Below are 24,538 nucleotides of genomic sequence, written 5' to 3'. Positions count from 1 at the left end.
AACGGCCCCAAGCAGTGGAAAAAAAAACATGGAAAATATATAATTTTCGATTACACAAAATATATTCTTAGAATAGAATAAAGGTAAAATTTTTAGAATAGAATAAACACTGTAAAATTTTTAGAATAGAATAAATATTGTTGCAAACTCTTTTCGTGGGTCTGTTCAAATTAACCTTTAAAGCAGCAAAGAGTCAATTGATATGACCAGATATACACGAACCCGTTTAAGGTATGGAAATTTCATCGTAAGATCACCTTTGACGGACCATGGAGCTTGTGAAAACTCCTGAAACGGCTCAGGAGAGTTCAATCTCAGGAAATCATTGGATTGTAATGCCTGGCTAAAATCATGCAAGTATGAAACGAGAGTAGATGGGCGATTATTTCAGAATTTGTTACCAAATAAAATGTTTACTTGTCCAATCAGATATTAGCGTGCTCACAAGACATTTTTAGAGCACTAATTTTGCCGTAATTTTGTTTTTTTGAGCCCTGCATCGTTGCTAAGCCATGGTGCTTCGCGTTGTCTTAGTCATAATGAAGGCACAAAGTCTGATTTTTTGGGGTAGATGCTCCAAGGCAGAGGAGTAGCTCCAGTATTTTATTGGGGGAGGGCAAAAGAGGTCAATATCCGGATAGTCAGGGGGCTTTGGCTATATAATAGTTGTTTTCTCCAAATTATTGGGGGCAACTGCCCCCCCCCCTTTCCCCCCTCCGAAAAGACCCCTGCTCCAAGGGACTAGGGGCTCAAGCCCTTCAACTAAAATAGATGCCTCTCGGTCTGGTAAATGTCTCCATATCATTCCACAGAAAAACTGTGCGTTTGATTAATCTAGATGGATTTTTTTCTGAAAAAAGAACCTCTTAAAAATCACAGATTCGCTAGTTTTAGATGTGTATATTTTTTGTTTTAGTTCCATGACAACTTGTAAGGATACTTAATGCGAAAAAAAAAGTTAAGTACCATACAAACTTAGAAACAACACACAAAAACTAATACCTAGGAAAAACAAAAAGTAAGCTGATGATAAAACAGCGTAACGAACAATCCAAATAAAAAAATATATATAAAATATGCAAGTTAAATATATGAGCGAAGCTTGATACTAAATATCCCAGGGAATTTAATATAAAAGGTGCCGCCGATATAAAAGTCCCTAGAAGGGTTGATTAATTAACACCTAAAACGAGCAAATATAAAGTAAAATAATAAGTCAAATTTGCAACGACTGAATTGATACTTGAAACCTAGAACGGACACACATTAAAAGAAATTCTTAAGACAACCCTAAAAGAATAGAAATTACCGCAAATACGAGTGGGACTACCACCCCTTTAAACCCCTAATCGCTAGAGTGTAATTTTAGCACGTTTTTGCGCTTTAGGACGTGTTCGCTTTTGCACTGCCTCATCAAAATTCGTATCCCGAGGTTAGCTTGTTTTGACTCAAGTAAGAACTTAGGCTTGTCTTGCACCAAATCAGGACTAAACTTTTTTTTGCACCGAGCCAGTCAGCGACATGGCCTTTGCTCATTGTTTGTGTTTAGATTGAGAATTCTTACATATTCCAGTCTAAAAAGGGTGCAATACCCCTACTTTCCTGCTAATAAGTTGGTAGGGTATGGGAAGAAGGGGGAGTGTTGGATGATTTTTCGAGCCTAACTTGCATCTCCACTAATATATATTTAAATTCTTTTATTAATCTCAGTTTTAACCAGGCGCGACAAGTTCACTTTTTAACTATAGTATCAAAATGGATCAATTGTATAATTCCGACGGGCCCTTACTCTTGAGGCTGTGTGGGTCATGCCCCACCCCTTTAAGACAGATATTTTGAATTTTTCGATTGCTGCAAGTGAAATGGCTACCTCGAAATTTATATCCACTGTCATGGAGATGTCCAGAGGCATCAATAGCAGGAGAAGGGATTGGACATCCTTCCATCACCTTCATCCCCTGTAAAGGGTGCGCTTGCGTGGTGCAGCCGTGCGGCACACATTGCGGAACCACGGGGCACACACAGCGCTCCAATATGCTATGTATTTTGGATGGCGAAAAGTTCGTAAACCCTCGGACTAGACACTAGTCATGCATGTCCACAGATTGTTTTTTTCTTGTGGAGGTGAAAGACAAATTAAAAATGGGATATCTCTTATCAAAACTATAAGTCTCAGTTATAGTCTGGACTACATATGTTGCTGGTAAAATTGTTCAGAACCGAAATAAGAAACATTTTTATGATATTGAATACCGTGCATTCAATTAAAAAAAAAAATATTCCGAAAGGATTTGCATCTATATAGCCAAACAGACAACTTGAAAATTTTGAAAAGAAACGACTTTTGTTATTATCAAAATATTACCAACCATTCAGGAAGTCTTTTAGTGGTTACATTTTGAACTGTGCTTACGATGCACTCTGAATGCTCGTTCTCCTTATTAATGGTTTTTTTTTCAGCTTCGCCTTTGCCTATTCTCTTACTCAGCTGTTGTCAAAGCCCCTCACAATTTTTGTACGAGCTTTCCATATTTTACTTCAAATTCATAGATTTGTTTTCCATAAAAACAGGGTAGCTATGGTTCCTGCAGGGACAAGTTTATGTCTGTAGGAACTTCTATAAAGAAAACCCTCTCACAATATAAGCCAAATCACCTTATTGCATTTGACAGAGAGATATATAAAAATAAATTCACTTACCATAGGTCGAAAGGTCTCAAGGACCGGACACACGTAGAATTTTTTTGGCGCCGATTTAAGCCTGAAAAATTTTCCAGTTTTCGGCGCTGATTTACAAAAACGGCGCGGAATTTTATCATGATTTCATGTACGGTGAGCAATCTTCAAAGCCTGCATTAATTCAAAAACGTTCAGAAATTAAATAAAAAAACAAGTTTTTTTTAAACTGAAAGTAAGGAGCGACATTAAAACTTAAAACGAACAAAAGTTATTCCGTATATGAAAGGGGCTATCCCCTCCTCAACGCCCCGCTCTTTACGCTAATGTATTTTATTGTTTTAAAAAGTAGAGTTGTGAGAAAGAGTGAAACTTTAGCGCAAAGAGCGGGGATCTAAGAGGGGACAATCCCTTTCATATACAGGATAATTTGTATTCGATTTAAGTTTTAATGTTGCTCCTTACTTTCAGCTAAAAAAAAATTTGTTTTTTCTTATCTAATTTACTGTAGAAATGAAATAGCGGCTATCCAGTCCGGTCAAGAGAACAAGAAAAATTACTGTCACAACAATTGTGTCATAATATGTTTTACAAGTAAATTTTCTGTTTCTCTGTTGTACCTTTCTCTGACCAGTTTTAATTGTTGTTCACCATGAATAAAGTCTTAATTTTATTCTTAGATTTATAAGACTATCATTTAATTGTTTATTAATTACTTATTATTCTCTACTCTAATTATTTAACTTTTCTCTGTGTAGTTTACACATTTATAAATTCTAAGTAAATGTGTCAAAGTGAATATCTAAGAAATGGAGTCTTAATTTTACTGCTAAGTTTTTATGCCTGCTTATTATTCTTGTTAAATAAACTGGATAAACATAGACAAAGAATTTTAGATATGCAAGGCTGTACATGTATAAATTTAGGTTAGAAATACGAATATATATAAAGCTGTTATAAAGTACATTTGCATATATGTAGAAACTGTTAAATAAAGGATAGAATTCCTCAGTGTAAATTAGAATGTAGGTTATACAAATATTAAAGCGTGGGGATCAATTGTAAAAAGTACATGAGATTGGTATAAATGGACGAAACAGGAAATAGAGGCTTTTAAATTCACTGAATCGGTGCCCATATTCATGGACCACTTAATCTAAATATTCTATAAATTTATTTTATTGAAACATTTTACTACATCTTCCAGTTTTCAAGTCCTTATTTTAATTTTTCATGAGACGTCATGAGACATTCACGTTTTATTACTTTATGTAATAAAACGTGAAAAAAAAGATTCGTGATTTGTTTGCTCATACTGGAATGTGGGTTAAATTCACTTACTCCTTTTATGTCCTTACCAGATTTGGGGGTATTATCAAAGAACAACAAACTTTACTTTAAAAATAAATTTGAGACTTCAAAGATTTTTTTTATTTTGGCTTAAAATTTTCAAACCTCCAATCGGTTTTGTGTTCTTTTTGCTGGCTTTTGATTCGATATAGCAACAATTGGTAAATAAAACAAGGGTAAAAAAGGCAGAGTTATTGGGCTTCCCCGCAAAAGTTGGGAATAAAGCAAGTTGGAAAAAAAGTACCATACTTTCAAAATGTTTTCCTTCTAACTGTGTCCTTGAAAATAAAGTAAAACTAGGGCTAGAACATTGTCTTATGAGCTGAACATGGGTCATGTGATTTTAGAGGGCCTTGATGCGAAACATTAAGAAACGCAATATATAAAATAATTTTGAAAATGGTTGAGTTTGATCAGATGTGTTGATAGATGAAGGGATCGAATTCGATAGCTATGAGAAGGATTGGATTTGTAATTTAAATGGTAATATCCGTGAAGAATTGTCTAGGTACCCGTCTGGCGGGCCGTATTTCAAAAAGTAAGCTGTAGAAAAAATACAGTTCAATCCCGCTTTCTAGGGTTATAATAAAAGGAAGGTAGAAATGGCTATGACAGGTTTTGTGGATGAAGGATGACAGATTGCCAAAGATAGTCCTTTTCGGCCCACCATCTAGGGCAAAACGAAAGTTAGAGCGTCCCCGAATTGGGTGGAAGATGGTTGTAAGGAAGGATCTAAGGGACATTTTAACTTCATGGGAGGTTCACAAACCAAAAACCTCTTACTAGGTTGCTAGCTATCGCTGCAACCCGGATTCATAGTAACATCCAAAAGAAATGTTGCATGTTTAGTGAAAAACTTCCAAGGTATGGACCGGCAACTGTGGAACAGTTTACAGATGTAATGGGAAATCTTATACATCACAGTGAATATATGGAGGCATAATTGTCATCTACTTATTTTCAGCTTAAATTCGATGATCGAGCCTTTATGTAACATTGTAAAGTAGCTGCCACTTTTCTTGATTTTCAAGCCAATATATTTCCCTTGCTGTTCAAGCCAAGGGACAGAAAGTTTCCTATACAGGGGTTTCGGACAAGGCGGTTCTAATGGTGTACTTTTTTGTTTTTGATCTGACTCCTCTGTTAGGAGCTATGGGTTTTTATATTTCTTAACATTGGACGTGATCGTCTCTTACTAGGTTGCTAGCTACCGCTGCAACCCGGAGAAAATATTTCTTAACATTGGACGTGATCGTCTTCTTACTAGGTTGCTATCTACCGCTGCAACACGGATTTTCCGTTGCATTAGTTACTATGAGATAGACTTCGGTCCTTACTGTAATAAATATACTATCGCCAGTGAGTTAGTTCTTTACCATGTCGTAACAATTTGCTTTATAATAATAATTAAGTTTGTTAATTACAAAAGGTTTCTATATGCAGCAGTTTTCTTAAAAATGAGCCATTACACAGCTCTTTATTATAACCACGAACTGCTTGATTTAATGCTTAAGTTACTATGGGTTCAGTTCGTTCCTTATTGTAATAATCCAGAATGAGAGAATTTACAGTTTTGACTTTTCTTATATACTAATTATGACGTCACGGCGTAATGATTTTATTTCATGATGTCATGGCGCAATGGTATTATTTCATGACGTCTACAGAAACAAAAATATAATTTCGTGTTTTTCTATTCACGTCATAGCTCTAATATATAACTATGATTACATTCATTATTTATCTAGTAGGGTTTCAGACAAGGTAGTTCTAATGATGTACTTTTGTTTTGATCTGACTCTATTTTTAGGAGTTTTGGGTTTTTATATTTCTTAGCATTGGACTGATCGTCTCTTACTAGGTTGCTAGCTACTGCTGCAACCCAAATTCACATATATATTTATTTATGAGAGGCAGCCTGGCCGAGTGGTCCAAGGCACTGGTGTTAGCCACCAGTCTCTTTGGAGGCGTGGGTTCAAATCTTACCGCTGGTATACAATTATGTTTGAAAGACTGCAGTGTGAAAAGACATCAAAAATGCAGTTTTTGGTGGAAAAATTTATTCTCTTTTAGAAATAATTTATTTTAGTTACTATAGATTTTTAACCTAATTAATTTCCTTTAAAATGAGATATTGAACAACCCTCTACGATGTTCCAGTGCCAAGCTATCTCTGGATACAAAAAAAAAGAAAAAAAGAAAAAATAATCCCGTTTGTGGAGAATAACGTGGTTAAAGGCAATTTTCTTGATTTTCAAGCCAATATATTTCCCTTGCTGTTCAAGCCAAGGGACAAAAAGTTTCCTATACAGGGGTTTCGGACAAGGCGGTTCTAACGGTGCACTTTTTGTTTTGATCTGACTCCTTTTTTAGGAACTATGGGTTTTTATATTTCTTAACATTGGACGTGATCGTCTCTTACTAGGTTGCTAGCTACCGCTGCAACCCGGAGGTTGCTAGCTACCGCTGCAACCCGGATAATTATATTTCTTAACATTGGACGTGATCATCTCTTACTGTGTTGCTAGCTACCGCTGCAACCCGGATTACATTTTAAACAACTATATCTACTAGCAAACAAGTCAAATACATGCGATGGTTTGATCTTCTAATGATCGTCTTTTAATATAATCTCTTACTAGGTTGCTAGCTACCGCTGCAATCCGGAATAATCCTTTGGACTTGAGTCCATTCTTTACTAAACATCTTAATATAAAATATTTAAGTTACTATTGGCTAGAGTCTGTTCTGTATTATAAATCTTTCAAATTGATTACAAACAGGAAAAAGCCTACGGCTTTTCTTCTTTGAAATAGTAAGAGACTAGCCTTAAGCAATCAAATAGCTCGCTAAATCGAATGTATGTAGTGTGTTTTTATTCCAATGGTCGTCTTTTAATGGACAATTTTATTACATTGGCCTTAAATATTACTGTACTAGCCTTCACTATAGTTAAGTGGCCTATAAAATTTAGTAGAGGCAAGAGGTCGTTCTTTATTATAAATTCTCAAAGAATCAGGCAGCTAACTAAGTCCAATATAAGCAATTGTTTGTTCTTCTATTGATCATCTTTTAATTTAGCGTTTCTTACTAGGTTGCTAGCTACCACTTAAACCCGTATTATGTAATAGGTTACTAGCTACCGCTGCAACCTAGATATTTTTATTTCTGCTACTATGGGCTAAGGTTCGTTCTTTCATGTAAAACTTGCAAAACATTTTTTAAGTCTGATGAAGATTTAACTAAAGGTTGCAAGTCGACGATTTTGTTTTGGCCTTATTATAATTGGTATGGTGAAATAATAATATGCATAAGGCTCTTAAATCATACTTCTTTATGGTCCCATATGGTTTACTGGCTAGGATAGTTAACTTTCAATTAACAGGCCCGGGTTCGATTCCCGGTGTGGGAAAATTTTTAGCTCTGTAATCTTCGAACATTTGAACCTTCTATAATTTATAATGATGTATAATATAAATACTGTAATCTTAACTATAGTGAAGTTTCCTATGCAAGTTAGTATAGGGAAGAGTTCGATCTTTATTATAATAATTACAAATTTGTCATTGAATTTTACCAAGACCTAAAGGTAATCTGAGCAAAAAAACTGATAATCTGAGCAAACAAAACCTTTCTTATTTGAAAGGGATCTTAGACTCTTCAATTGGTATTTTGTCTTTATCTGCTCACAACTGTCACAATGCATTGTGGGGTATACATCCCTGATGTTAGCTACCTTATCAAGGCGCTCACCAAATAATTTTATTATTGTATTTTCATCCACAGAAACTCTAATATTGCTATCACCGTAAATGAAGTCTTGACTATTATTACGACAGAGTCTACTTGACACTTCTTCTATGTAATGACTTAGTTCCTTGTACGAGCCCACGACTTTTAGTAGATTAATATGTTGTATAATCTTACATTTTGATACTGCCTTATATACGCTATTAATGAAACAGTTCAAGACAGGAAAATGTGGAGCTAGTGCCCTTAGAGAACGTAAATAGCTCTGACATCCCTCATTTGGGCTACTGTATAGCGAATGCCCATGCTTTCTTGTGTCCCTGTAATTGATTTCACAATAATCCAAGCCGCCAAGGTAGAAATTAACCACTTTGTCAGTTGAAAATTTTAATGCTATATTATTTTCAAGGATATCAAAAAGAATTTGACATAATTCAATATCCGTCGGATAGAGCTTGCAGATATCAGGGTGACATTGCCAAGTAACCTGCTGCCCAATATTTGGTTTTGAATGTTTTTACTCAGATTGTTATAGGTGACTTCAGCCATCATAATTTTCTTGTCAGATCTAGTTTTAGAGCATTTTTTCAATAGTTGTCTCGTACTTTTCAGGACAGTTTGTTCTACTACACAGAGAATTTTTTGCCAAATATTCAGTAAAACTAAAAGGACTGTTTAAAACACAGTTAGAAATGTTTTTTTCTTGAGTCGGTGTTCCAGGAATTTGTTCTAAATCATTAGTCTTACAAACATATTTACTAATAACCCTAACAGGCTCGTTTTCGCCATAATTGAAAAACATTGCTTTTCCTTCGCTGTTGATAGGTATGCTTGTATATATATTTTTATTGCTGCTACATAAACTGCAATTGCTTCATCCAAAATTAATATACAAATTTTCTAATAAATACGCCTCTGTATATTCACTGTGTTGTCGAACATTTTCCATTGCATCTATAAACTGCTCCGCAGTTGCCAATCCATACCTTGGAAGCTTTTCGTTAAACTGACAACATTTCTTCTGGATATTGCTATGAAGCTTTGCCAAAGCATTTCTAGCCGACTTTTCAACAGCATCCGCTCTTTCAAAGAGAATTTTAATCTGTAATTTTGAATACTTTTCGTGATCCCGATAAAACATGCGTAAAATGTTTCTCAATTTACAAAGATCAGCCTGCATTTTTGCCATCTTCTTGTATTTCTGAATGTAATTTTTCCCTCTGTCCTTATGCGTTCTTTGGTACAACCTCGCAGAGAATTTAATTTTTTCATTATAGCTTTTGTCACCCCAGTATCTACCCATTATTCTGGTAGCAACTTTTTTCTTATGTTTGTTTCGGTAATCTTTATCATTATCATACCGTTCCTTGCTCTTTTGTCTAGCCTGCTCAATTATTGCTTCTCTGTAATCTTCATCATTACCATACCGTTCATTGATCTTTTGTTTGGCTGTCTCAATTTTTGAATGTCTATAATCTTCATCATTGTGATAACACATCTTGCTGTTTTATTTTGCTCTCTCAATTATTACTTCTCGATACGCCTGGTCGGTTGAATACCTTTGTTTTGCTCTCTCAATTATTACTTCTCGATGCGCCTGGTCGGTTGAATACCTTTGTTTTGCCCTCTCAATTTTTACTTCTCGATGCGCCTGGTCGGTTGATTACCTTTGCTTTTCTCTTTTCAAGATACTATCTCTGTTGTTTGTGTAGTACTGTTTTTTCAAATTGTGTATAGCTTGCTTCGATCTAACCATTATCCTAATCAAGACTGAGAGAATTTACATCTTTGTCGTTCTTAAGTAGTAATTATGACGTCACGTCGTAATGATTTTATTTACGTCATGGCGCAATGGTATTATTTCCTGACGTCATCAGAAACAACAATATAATTTCATGTTTTTCTATTCACGTCATAGCTCTAATATAAAACTATGACGACATTCATTATTTATCTAGTAGGGTTTCAGACAAGGTAGTTCTAATGATGTACTTTTGTCTTGATCTTACTCTATTTTTAGGAGTTTTGTTATATTTCTTAGCATTGGACTTATCGTCTCTTACTAGGTTGTTAGCTACTGCTGCAACCCAAATTCACATGTATATATATTTATTTATGAGAGGCAGCCTGGCCGAGTGGTCCAAGGCACTGGTGTTAGCCACCAGTCTCTTCGGAGGCGTGGGTTCAAATTTTACCGCTGGTATACGATTATGTTTGAAAGACTGCAGTGTGAAAAGACATCAAAAATGCAGTTTTTGATGGAAAAATTTATTCTCTTTTAGAAATAATTTATTTTAATTACTATAGATTTTTAACCCAATTAATTTCCTTTAAAATGAGCTGTTGAACAACTCTCTACGATGTTCCAGTGCCAAGCTATCTGTGGAAAAGAAAAAAAAAGAAAAAAATGAAAAAATATCCCGTTTGGGGAGAATAACGTGGTTAAAGTCAATTTTCTTGATTTTCAAGCCAATATATTTCCCTTGCTGTTCAAGCCAAGGGACAGAAAGTTTCCTATACAGGGGTTTCGGACAAGGCGGCTCTAATGGTGTACTTTTTGTTTTGATCTGACTCCTTTGTTAGGAACTATGGGTTTTTATATTTCTTAACATTGGACGTGATTGTCTCTTACTAGGTTGCTAGCTACCGCTGCAACCCGGATCATACCGTTCCTTGCTCTTTTGTCTAGCCTGCTCAATTGTTGCTTCTCTGTAATCTTCATCATTACCATACCGTTCCTTGATCTTTTGTTTGGCTGTCTCAATTTTTGGATGTCTATAATCTTCATCATTGTGATAACACATCTTGCTGTTTTGTTTTGCTCTCTCAATTATTACTTCTCGATACACCTGGTCGGTTGAATACCTTTGTTTTACTCTCTCAATTATTACTTCTCGATGCACCTGGTCGGTTGAATACCTTTGTTTTGCTCTCTCAATTTTTAATTCTCGATGCGCCTGGTCAGTTGAATACCTTTGCTTTTATCTTTTAAAGATACTATCTCTGTTGTTTGTGTAGTACTGTTTTTTCAAATTGCGTATAGCTTGCTTCGATCTAACCATTATTCTAATCAGGACTGAGAGAATTTACATCTTTGTCGTTCTTAAGTAGTAATTATGACGTCACGACGTAATGATTTTATTGACGTCATGGCGCAATGGTATTATTTCATGACGTCATCAGAAACAACAATATAATTTCATGTTTTTCTATTCACGTCATAGCTCTAATATAAAATTATGACGACATTCATTATTTATCTAGTAGGGTTTCAGACAAGGTAGTTCTAATGATGTACTTTTGTTTTGATCTTACTCTATTTTTAGGAGTTTTGTTATATTTCTTAGCATTGGACTGATCGTCTCTTACTAGGTTGCTAGCTACTGCTGCAACCCAAATTCACATATATATATATATATATTTATTTATGAGAGGCAGCCTGGCCGAGTGGTCCAAGGCACTGGTGTTAGCCACCAGTCTCTTCGGAGGCGTGGGTTCAAATCTTACCGCTGGTATACGATTATGTTTGAAAGACTGCAGTGTGAAAAGACATCAAAAATGCAGTTTTTGGTGGAAAAATTTACTCTCTTTTAGAAATAATTTATTTTAGTTACTATAGATTTTTAACCCAATTAGTTTCCTTTAAAATGAGCTATTGGACAACCCGCTACGATGTTCCAGTGCCAAGCTATCTGTGGAAAAGAAAAAAAAAGAAAATAAGAAAAAAATATCCCGTTTGGGGAGAATAACGTGGTTAAAGTCAATTTTCTTGATTTTCAAGCCAATATATTTCCCTTGCCGTTCAAGCCAAGGGACAGAAACTTTACTATACAGGGGTTTCGGACAAGGCGGTTCTAATGGTGTACTTTTTGTTTTGATCTGACTCTTTTTTTAAGAACTATGGGTTTTTATATTTCTTAACATTGGACGTGATCGTCTCTTACTAGGTTGCTAGCTACCGCTGCAATCCGGATAAACCAAATTAAATGAATTTAATTAGCTAATTTGGCATGACATAGTAGGTAACTAAGGGCAAGAGTTCGTTCTTTACTATACAACAACCAGGATGACGTCAGTTACAACTTGGAATTCGTTTTATACTATATCATTACAAACAGAAAAAGCCTACGGCTTTTTCTCCTTTGAAATAGTAAGAGACGAACCAAAAGTAACTACCCCTGGATCCACCATATATCAGTTACTATGTATAAGTGATCGTTCTTTACTGTAAATCCAGAAAACATCCATCAAAGTGAGAAAGTTCCTGTTTTTCCATTCTCACTGACAAAAACCATAAAACAGACATGAATTACTGTTGACATCCATGAATAAAACAAATAAATTGACCGACACACATAACCGTCCAAGAATCATCCATAAAAGTGAGAAAATTCCTGTTTTTTCAAGTGAGAAAAATTCTGTTTTTTCATTCTCAGTGAGAAAACCATTAACCACGTGGTCATCGTGGGACCTCCTGACCCCTTTCTACTACCCTTAGTTGACGCATGCGAATATCTCAAATGGTAGCCTCTAAAGCATGTCACATACTGGGATTCCACCTAAAAATCAAGCAAATTTATTGCAGCAATTCAAGCAATTCAGCAATTCAAGCAATTCAAGCAATCAAACTTAAATCCAACAATGAATAAATAAATAAAAGTAAATTGCACACAAGTGCAGGGGCACCAATTTTCGAAAACATCCGAAAGGGTGAGAACTCCTTGTTTAATAAGAAAATAAGATATTCGAATACATTTTTTTCAAGATTTAAGAGAATTTTAGGTAGGCTACTTGTATGGTATAGCCGTGACCACTCAAGTGTTCATCCATTGACACATTGTAGAACCGGTTTTTTTTTCGCTCGTTTCTTTCAGCTTAGCATGAGACAATATGGGAAATATATAATTTTGGCAATATATTTGCACCTAAGGGGGAAGGGGCGTTGGTAAAGTATTTGGACAGTGTTAAGTTAGAAAACAATTATTAATTCATAATATGGAAAATAATTGTACCTAACAAATTTTGCTTGCATACCCGTTATTCTTTACCCCCCCCCCCCTAATATGCAAATATATAGCCCAAATTCTTTTCTAAAGTATTAAATTTTTATAATACTTAGGTATATTTAATTTGGATTGAGCGTCAGAGAAACAGGTTCCACTTAGATGAGGAATATTAGGTCAGGGTTCAGGGGCGGATGCAGGATTTTCTTTAAGGGGGCGCAAAATAGGTTGTTGTAATAACAATATTTTAGGGGGGGGTGCAAAAGAGGTTGATCTGATAAAATTGCGATATGAACAAGTTTAATTAACGCAAACCTGATTAAATCAGGTGAATTGCAATACTTTCGACTACGCTAGGGAGGGCACACACATCCTCCCCCCTGGATCTGCCCCTGTCAGGGTGATATCGTACAAGTATCGATTTTTTTTCTTTTTTTCTCAGTAAACATACTAAAAAACAGTAGTTTCAAATCTAGTACGGAAAATACCCATAAAATGACACTCCAGCACAAGCGTTAAATTGGTACTTGTTAAGAAAGCAGTAAGTACAAGAGAAGTGAAGTTTCGTTAATCCTAATGAAATAAAACAAAATAAGATGAAAATATAAGAGTTCAGAAACAAATTTGGGCTATATATTTGCAAATTAGGGGATAGGGGTGGTAAAGCATAGAATATATTAAATACGTAACCTATGTTTATACAGCATCCAGGCATTATCCGATAAAATGCCTATCTGTTCTCACAATAAAATTCTCTTGTGCTTACCGCTTTCTAAATAAGTACTGTTAAATTATTCTTAATCTCTACAGTTCTTGTTTTTTTTTTTTTAGGGGGGGGGGGTTAATTTAACCATCTTTGGGGTCAAGCTGAAAAACAATATTATTTTTGTATAAAATTAAAAGTTCGTATTTACATATGTTTGGTTACAAGATCTTCGTAGCTTTTTAGAAAATAAGGCACATTGACTATCCAACGAGCAGTCTTCAAGATTTCAGAAGTTAAATTGCGGCCACCTGTTATTGTTTTTAGTCTCGGTGGTTCTATAATGGTTTCCTCTTGCAGAGATACTTCCTCCAAGTCAAGCAAATACTTTGGAAGTCTTGGTCTTCCACGTTTCACGTATATTTTTTTTTTTTAACTTTTCCCTGCCCCTTTGAACGTTAGTTAAATTAAGTCCTCTTTTAATGCGCTTTTTTCCCATAACTCAAAAAAATTTTCAATCTCTGGAATAGAACTTGCTCAATCCTTGATATATTTCGATTGGTTTTGAACAACGGCATACAGAGGATATGGCATGTTTATCCAAGTTTAGTGGTATCATGCAGAGGACACGGTGCCTGTTAATTGAAACACTTTCCCAAAAATTAAACAACCTTTGTTCAACTTAAGGGTTCCGTAACTCCAAATCGACTGCACCGAAAAAAAAACAAAGGATAAAAAAGCCTTTAATTGAGTAAAATCAACATAAACTGTCTGAACAAATATTTCGGGTTAAAAACATTTAAAAGCTAGTATGAAATTTATTAAAGTTGTTAATATCGTTTTCTTGAACAAAGCCAAAAGAATTCTTGTATAAAAATGCATTTAAAAAATAGAGGGAGCATAAGAAAAAAAAAGTGAACCTGACCAAATGATAGCCATTAGTCTCCCAAATCAGGTGAACCGCAATTTAAGTTCTCTAATATATCTGTTTCTTTAAACAAACAAAATTTCTTTAACATTGAAGAGATAGCCAAGCAACTTGGACTGCTTTCGCCCCTTAAGGTATTTTTTTAGCTGAAATTAAAATTATTTCTCAAATTCCATAGATAATTTTGCAGTTTACGTAATAACTTTAGCGATTCCGTTAAATTTCTTCAGGAATTATTCTAGTTTCAATTGAAAAATCAGATTTTTTTTTCAAAACCCTATTTATAATTGACTTTACCGATCCTTTAAATAAAATTTTTGAATTCAGCTATATCTGATGACACTTCCATAATGAACAATATCGATCCATTTTGTGTTTCTTATATTATTCAGTTGCTATGAGCTAGTAATAACCTGGCTACAACCTACGTACATGCACATGAAAAATGTATTTTTTCGTAAAAGTTGATTACATTTTTAAAAATTATTTTGTTTTAATTACAAAAAGTTTTTAACCCCATCAATTTTCTTTAAAATGAACCTTTAAACAGCTCTCTACGATGTTCCAGTGCCAAACGATCTGAGGAAAAAAAATATATATATGCAGGATGTCGTGGTTTCAGCCACTTTTCTTACACAGCTTTCTGAGGGGGAAAAAAAGAAAAAAGATGTCGTATATGCAGAATATCGTGGTTTCAGCCACTTTCCCCGATGTTCAGGCCAATATAACTCCCTTGTTGTTCAAGGCAAGAGACGGTATATTTCTTGTATAGGGATTTTGGACAAGGCGGTCATAATAGTGTACTTCTTGTTTTGATCTGACTCTATTTTTAGGAGTTATGGGTTATTTTAGTTTTTATTAAAGGACAATATCGTCTCTTACTAGGTTGCTAGCTACCGCTGCAACCCGGATCTACGACAAAGATGCAGATGAAACTTACATAATCCGTGTTTATAGTGAACTATTTCGATCCTTTATGTAGGTTTAATATAATTTATCAATCTCTGAAGTTGCTCTTTATGTTAAAAATTTCAATTAGTATAGGCTCGAGTTCGTTCTTTATTATAATCCGATAAAACATGCGTAAAATGTTTCTCAATTTACAAAGATCAGCCTGCATTTTTGCCATCTTCTTGTATTTCTGAATGTAATTTTTCCCTCTGTCCTTATGCGTTCTTCGGTACAACCTCGCAGAGAATTTAATTTTTTCATTATAGATTTTGTCACCCCAGTAACGCTCCTTGATCTTTTGTTTGGCTGTCTCAATTTTTGCTTCTCGATACACCTGGACGGTTGAATACCTTTGCTTTTGGTTTTTCTTATATTTGATGCGGTAATCTTCATCATTGTGATAACTCTTCTTGATCTTTTGTTTGGCTGTCTCAATTTTTGCATGTCTATAATCTTCATCATTGTGATAACACATCTTGCTGTTTTGTTTTGCTCTCTCAATTATTACTTCTCGATACGCCTGGTCGGTTGAATACCTTTGTTTTTCTCTCTAAATTATTACTTCTCGATACGCCTGGTCGGTTGAATACCTTTGTTTTGCTCTCTCAATTATTACTTCTCGATACGCCTGGTCGGTTGAATACCTTTGTTTTGCTCTCTCAATTATTACTTCTCGATACGCCTGGTCGGTTGAATACCTTTGTTTTGCTCTCTCAATTTTTACTTCTCGATGCGCCTGGTCGGTTGAATATTTTTGCTTTTCTCTTTTCAAGATACTATCTCTGTTGTTTGTGTAGTACTGTTTTTTCAACTTGCGTGCGACTTGCTTGATTGAAACAATTATGTAATTATGAATGAGAACATTTTCATCTTTGTAGTTCTTAAGTAGTAATTATGACGTCACAGCGTAATGATTTTTTTGACGTCATAGAGCAATGATATTATTTCATGACGTCTTCAGAAACAACAATATAATTTCATGTTTTTCTATTCACGTCATAGCTCTAATATAAAACTATGATGACATTAATTATTTATCTAGTAGGGTTTCAGACAAGGTAATTCTAATGATGTACTTTTGTTTTGATCTGACTCTATTTTTAGGAGTTTTGTTATATTTCTTAGCATTGGACTGATCATCCCTTACTAGGTTGCTAGCTACTGCTGCAACCCAAATTCACATATATATTTATTTATGAGGCAGCCTGGCCGAGTGGTCCAAGGCACTGGTGTTAGCCACCAGTCTCTTCGGAGGCGTGGGTTCAAATCTTACCGCTGGTATACGATTATGTTTGAAAGACTGGAGTGTGAAAAGACATCGAAAATGCAGTTTTTGGTGGAAAAATTTATTCTCTTTTAGAAATAATTTATTTTAGTTACAAAAGGTTTTTAACCCAATTAATTTACTTTAAAATGAGCTATTGAACAACCCTCTACGATGTTCCAGTGCCAAGCTATCTGTGGAAAATAAAAAAAAAAGAAAAAAGAAAAAAATATCCCGTTTGGGGAGAATAAGGTGGTTAAGGTCAATTTTCTTGATTTTCAAGCCAATATATTTCCCTTGCTGTTCAAGCCAAGGGAAAGAAAGTTTCCTATACAGGGGTTTCGGACAAGGCGGTTCTAATGGTGTACTTTTTGTTTTGATCTGACTCCTTTGTTAGGAACTATGGGTTTTTATATTTCTTAACATTGGACGTGATCGTCTCTTACTAGGTTGCTAGCTACCGCTGCAACCCGGATTGCTAGCTACTGCTGCAACCCGGATCATGCAGTAAATATTGTAATGACGTCATGACCCTTGTCACAATTATGTGGAAAAATTGAAGATTTCATGCATGGAGGAATTTATATTAAATTATTATATATAATATTTGCATATACTTAGACAAGGGACTATAGACAACGGTTCTAATAGTGATTGAGCTAACTTTTTTTCTCTTCTTTAAGAAAATTCAGAAGAGCGCTTGAACATTTTGCACTTCTTCGAGAAAACTCAGAATTAAAGTGGAGCTCCTTATCTTCATGGCAAATATTCACGATCATAGCATAACTTTTCCTATCTTCTATGAAAAATTTGGAACAGAACTTTAAATTTTTTCATCTCTTTGAGAAAAATGACGGTCAAGCGGAGGTCTTGACCGAAATATTTGCATAATTTTTCAATTTTTTCACAGGATGTTAATTGTCCTCGTATACTTCCTTTCTTTGCTATTTTTGTTTTATCATGATTAGCCAGTGTGGTCTCAGAAATTATTTATTGAGAAAAATCGGAACTGAATTTAAGAAAATTTAGAATCAAAGTGAAACTTTTTATCTTCATCGCAAATATTCACGATCAAAGTATAATTTTTTTTATCTTCTACGGAAAAAGTTAGAACTGAACTTTAAATTTTGTATTTCTTTGAAAAATTAAGAACTGAAATGGAAGCTTTTTTCGTTTTCATTGGTAAAATTCACAATTGAGCTATCACAATTTGATATTTTGCACTTATTCGAGAAAACTCAGAATTAAAGTGGAGTTCCTTATCTTCATGACGAATATTCACGATCAAAGTATAACTTTTCCTATCTTCTACGGAGAAATTTGGAACAGAACTTTAAATTTTTGCATCTCTTTGAGAAAAATCGGAACTGAAAAGTAAAGTTGTGGGTGAAAAAGATGAGTACTTCAAGTTGTAAAATTGGTTTATGAAGGATATTAAGAAAAGAACTTGTTCTGAAAAGATATAATAAAGCCTTTTGAAAAGTATTGCTAGATGTTGGGGTATGTAAACCAGTTTAAATTACAAGATTAAAATTATTCCTCAGATACAATAAATATATTTACAGTTTATAATTTTTTCGATGCTGAACTAAAACTAAAATTAAATAAAAATTGATTTTTTCAATCTTTACATTATGTCAGTCATTACGTCATATATGGTTATTAAGCATTCAGAAAAATATTCGTTGTTTTTTCATTTTCCTATAAAATTTACAATTATGTTCCAAAATTGCAAAAATATTCAGGAAAACAGTCAGTGTTTCTCATTTTTTCAGTCTTAAAAAATTCGAAAGAAAACTAAAAAACAAAACGCAAAGAAAAGGAACTGCGATACTTGCATTTGATACCGTCTTACACTAAGTTTTTACAGAACAAATGAGACCATTATTGTATTTAGCTTTTACTATAAATGTTGTGATTGCCCACTTTGATCAAAGAAAATTAGAGTTATGTGTAAAAGAAGATGGAAAATCAGATTCTGTTGAAAAACCAGGAGGAATATATTCATGTCATTGTTTCATCCATTATAACATAACAAAGACTCACAAAGAAGCCTCTGAGCATTGTAAGGCACATGGTCCAGGTTCTCTTATAGATAGAAGTTCTATAAATTTGTTCTTAAATTACACATATTATTTGTTCATGAAAACATCACGGAAGAATAACGCAGAACTACTCAAAAAATTTCCGCAGGAGAACAAAATTCTTTGGGTTAAAGATCAAGACTTAAAACAACCATCTAATTGTATGTCAGCGGAATGTTATAACCAGCGGAATGTTGAATATTTCAAAATTGCCAGACAGAAAACATGGCCAGAATTCTTTCGTTCAACATCTTGCGATGTGAAATCAACAAAGTGCAACTCCAAACATAGATTTGCCTGTAATTTAAAACTGGGAGAGGAAAAGATAGGGGAAAAAATTAAAATATGTGACAATAATAAATTAGCAAGGTTGAGAATTAAACCTTCTCCTGTGATTACTCCTCCTAGAATGAGTAGTCCTTCTATTCCTTCTACTGCTTCTTCGACTAGTCCTGCAACTACTCTGACTTCTATTGCTCCAACTACTGCTACTGCTACTACTGCTGCTGCTACCACTACTTCAGCTACCCCGTCTTCATCTACTACAAGTACTAGTGTACCTACTTCTACAGCAGCTACCACTACTTCAACTACCCCGTCTACAACTCCTATTACTTCTACTACAAGTAATAGTGTACCTACTTCTACAGCAGCTACCACTACTTCAGCTACCCCGTCTACAGTAGATCCTACTACTTCTACTACAAGTATTAGTGTACCTACTTCTACAATAGATACCACCACTTCAACTACCCTGTCTACAACTCCTACTACTTCTACTACAAGTACTAGTGTACATAATTCTACAGCAGCTACCACTACTTCAACTACCCCGTCTACAACACCTATTACTACTACTTCTTCAACTACCCCGTCTACAACACTTATTACTACTACTTCAACTACCCCGTCTACAACTCTTACTACTTCTACTATAAGTACTAGTGTACCTACTTCTACAGTAGATACCACTACTTCAACTACCCTGTCTACAACTCCTACTACTTCTACTACAAGTACTTGTGTACCTACTTCTACAGCAGCTACCTCTACTTCAACTACCCCGTCTACAACACCTATTACTACTACTACTTCAACTACCCCGTCTACAACTCCTACTACTTCTACTACAAGTACTAGTGTACATACTTATACAGTAGATACCACTACTTCAACTACCCTGTCTACAACTCCTACCACTTCTACTACAAGTACTAGTGTACCTACTTCTACAACAGCTACCACTACTTCAACTACCCCGTCTACAACTCCTACTACTTCTACTACAAGTACTAGTGTACCTACATCTACAGCAGCTACCACTACTTCAACTACCCCGTCTACAACTCCTGCTACTTCTACTACAAGTACTAGTGTACCTACTTCTACAGCAGCTACCACTACTTCAACTATTCCGTTTACAACACCAACTCCTACTATTGCACGTACAACTACTAGTGTACCTACTTCTACAGCAGTAACGACTACTTCAACTACTCCGTCTACAACACCTACTACTCCTGCTGCTGCTACCACTACTTCAGCTACCCCGTCTACAACTACACTTCCTACTACAACTACTAGTGCACCTACTACTACCACTATCACTAGTGCGCCTACTACTACAGCTACCACCACTTTGGCTAACACTACTTCACCCATCCCTACTGCTGCATCAACTGCTACACTTGGTACTACAGCTACCACTACAATTTCGAAAGATAGGAAAGTTAAACCCACAGAAAACAAGCCATTCTTGAATATATACAAGAAAATAACACAATTAGAAACAATTCGAGATTCACTGGATAAAGATATTCTAAGCACATATTATCCTGAAATGTTAGTTAAAGTAAGAAGAGCTCGACTAGACATACAAAATGCTTTGAGATTTCTTCAAGAATTCCAAATCTCTGGTGACGACCAACGTTTGGAGAAGCAAAACTTGGAGTTCCAGTATGAAAAAGCAATTGAATCAATACGTGAATACACGGTACATCGACAAAAGTTCGAGTATGAGTTCGAGTATGAGTTCCAGTATGAAAAAGCAATGATGTACTTTTGTTTTGATCTTACTCTATTTTTAGGAGTTTTGTTATATTTCTTAGCATTGGACTGATCGTCTCTTACTAGGTTGCTAGCTACTGCTGCAACCCAAATTCACATATATATATATATATTTATTTATGAGAGGCAGCCTGGCCGAGTGGTCCAAGGCACTGGTGTTAGCCACCAGTCTCTTCGGAGGCGTGGGTTCAAATCTTACCGCTGGTATACGATTATGTTTGAAAGACTGCAGTGTGAAAAGACATCAAAAATGCAGTTTTTGGTGGAAAAATTACTCTCTTTTAGAAATAATTTATTTTAGTTACTATAGATTTTTAACCCAATTAGTTTCCTTTAAAATGAGCTATTGGACAACCCGCTACGATGTTCCAGTGCCAAGCTATCTGTGGAAAAGAAAAAAAAAGAAAATAAGAAAAAAATATCCCGTTTGGGGAGAATAACGTGGTTAAAGTCAATTTTCTTGATTTTCAAGCCAATATATTTCCCTTGCCGTTCAAGCCAAGGGACAGAAACTTTACTATACAGGGGTTTCGGACAAGGCGGTTCTAATGGTGTACTTTTTGTTTTGATCTGACTCTTTTTTTAAGAACTATGGGTTTTTATATTTCTTAACATTGGACGTGATCGTCTATACTAGGTTGCTAGCTACCGCTGCAATCCGGATAAACCAAATTAAATGAATTTAATTAGCTAATTTGGCATGACATAGTAGGTAACTAAGGGCAAGAGTTCGTTCTTTACTATACAACAACCAGGATGACGTCAGTTACAACTTGGAATTCGTTTTATACTATATCATTACAAACAGAAAAAGCTTGGGGTAGATTTTTATAGGGAGAATCTTCCTTGGTGAGGGAATTTCTAGTTTCGGAATTGTATCCGGGTTGCAGCGGTAGCTAGCAACCTAGTAAGAGACGATCACGTCCAATGTTAAGAAATATAAAAACCCATAGTTCCTAACAAAGGAGTCAGATCAAAACAAAAAGTACACCATTAGAACCGCCTTGTCCGAAACCCTGTATAGGAAACTTTCTGTCCCTTGGCTTGAACAGCAAGGGAAATATATTGGCTTGAAAATCAAGAAAATTGACTTTAACCACGTTATTCTCCCCAAACGGGATATTTTTTCTTTTTTTTCCACAGATAGCTTGGCACTGGCACATCGTAGAGGGTTGTTCAATAGCTCATTTTAAAGGAAATTAATTGGGTTAAAAATCTATAGTAACTAAAATAAATTATTTCTAAAAGAGAATTAATTTTTCCACCAAAAACTGCATTTTTGATGTCTTTTCACACTGCAGTCTTTCAAACATAATCGTAGAACAGCGATAAGATTTGAACCCTCGCCTCCGAAGAGACTGGTGGCCAACACCAGTGCCTTGGACCCCTCGGCCAGGCTGCCTCTCATAAATAAATAAATATATATATATATATATATATATATATATATATATATATGTGAATTTGGGTTGCAGCAGTAGCTAGCAACCTAGTAAGAGACGATCAGTCCAATGCTAAGAAATATAACAAAACTCCTAAAAATAGAGTAAGATCAAAACAAAAGTACATCATTAGAACTACCTTGTCTGAAACCCTACTAGATAAAAAATGAATGTCGTCATAGTTTTATATTAGAGCTACGACGTGAATAGAAAAACATGAAATTATATTGTTGTTTCTGATGACGTCATGAAATAATACCATTGCGCCATGACGTCAATAAAATCATTACGCCGTGACGTCATAATTACTACTTAAGAACGACAAAGATATAAATTCTCTCAGTCTTGATTAGAATGGAATTACTAACCTATACTATAATTAAGTGGTGTATGAAAATTAGTATAGGCAAGAGGTTGTTCTTTACTATAACCCCAAAAATTATTGCATTTTACATAATAATGGATAATTATATAAAAAAACCTAATTGACAAATACCAATTATGATGAACTATATCGTTCCTTTATGTAAGTTTAAAATGAGCCATTGAACAGCTCTCTACGATGTTCCAGTGCCCAGCTATCTGTTGAATTACTAACCTATACCATAATTAAGTGGCGTATAAATTTAGTAGAGGCAAGAGCTCGTTCTTTATTATAAACTACCACTGAAAACCCGGACCTAATTGACAAATACCATTTATGATGAACTATATGGGTCCTTTATGTAAGTTTCTAGCTACCGCTGCAACGCGGATAATGAACTGATTATAAACAGGAAAAAGCCTACGGCTTTTTCTTCTTTGAAATAGTAAGAGACGAACCTCAAACAATCAAATAGCTGACTTTTACTGTAACAAATCTTGCCGCTGGTATAATGTTTGAAATACTGCAGTGTGAAAAGACATCAAAATGCAGTTTTTGGTGGAAAAATTTATTTTCTTTTAGAAATAATTTATTTTAGTTACTATAGATTTTTAACTTAATTAATTTCCTTTAAAATGAGCTATTGAACAACTCTCTACGATGTTCCAGTGCCAAGCTATCTCTGGAAAAGAAGAAAAAAGAAAAAAAGAAAAAAATATCCCGTTTAGGCAGAATGTTGTAGTAGCTGCCACTTTTCTTGATTTTCAAGCCAATATATTTCCCTTGCTGTTCAAGCCAAGGGTCAGAAAGTTTCCTATACAGGGGTTTCGGACAAGGCAGTTCTAATGGTGTACTTTTTGTTTTGATCTGACTCCTCTGTTAGGAACTATGGGTTTTTATATTTCTTAACATTGGACGTGATCGTCTCTTACTAGGTTGCTAGCTACCGCTGCAACCCGGATATTCAAATGATCGTCCTTTAATGTAACTACGTAACTCATTTTAAAGGTAGAACTCTCTTTAATTGATTACAAACAGGAAAAAGCCTACGGCTTTTTCTGTTTGAAATAGTAAGAGACTAGCCTCAAACAATCAAGTTGGTAACTAAATCAAATGTATGTATTGGGTTTTTATTCCAATGACCGTCTTATAGTGGAAAATTTTAATATATTGACTTTAAATATAATAACTGTACTAGCCTATACTATAGTTAAGTGGCCTATAAAATTTAGTATAGGCAAGAGGTCGTTCTTTATTAAAACTTCGAACATTTGAACCTTTTATAATTTATAATGATGTATAATATAAATACTGTAATCTTAACTATAGTGAAGTTGCCTATGCAAGTTATTGCAGGGAAGAGTTTGATCTTTATTATAACTATACAATGGTTTCAGAAAAGGCGATTCTAATGGTGTACTTTTTGTTTTGACCTGACTCCTTTTTTAGGAGCTAAGGGTTTTTATATTTCTTAACATTGGACGTGATCGTCTCTTACTAGGGTGCTAGCTACCACTGCAACTCGGATTATGAAGAAATATTTTATGCTATATCATTACAAACAGGAAAAGGCCTACGGCTTTTTCTTCTTTTAAATAGCAAGAGACGAACCTCAAGTAACTACCCCTGGAACCACCATATATCAGTTACTATACGGATGAGAGATCGTTCTTTGCTGTAACTATGTTGTGGCCGTACTAACCCAGGTTTGATTAAAAAGCCATTAAAATGAGCCATTGAACAACTTTAAAATAAGCCATTGAACAACTCTCTACGATGTTCCAGTGCCAAGCTATCTGTGGAATTACTAACCTTTGCTATAATTAAGTGGCGTATAAAATTTAGTACAGGCAAGAGGCCGTTCTTTATTATAAAGTCCATTGGTTAACTTTACTATAACTACCGCTTGGACCCGGGTTATAAATTACAAACAGGAAAAAGCCTACGGCTTTTTCT

Source organism: Artemia sp. Qi Xiang Cuo, chromosome 13 (assembly GCF_049724085.1).
Source record: "Artemia sp. Qi Xiang Cuo chromosome 13, ASM4972408v1, whole genome shotgun sequence".
NCBI classification, from domain to species: Eukaryota; Metazoa; Arthropoda; class Branchiopoda; order Anostraca; family Artemiidae; genus Artemia; species Artemia sp. Qi Xiang Cuo.
The sequence above is the reverse complement of the archived record's forward strand: the minus strand, read 5'-3'. Positions refer to the sequence as shown.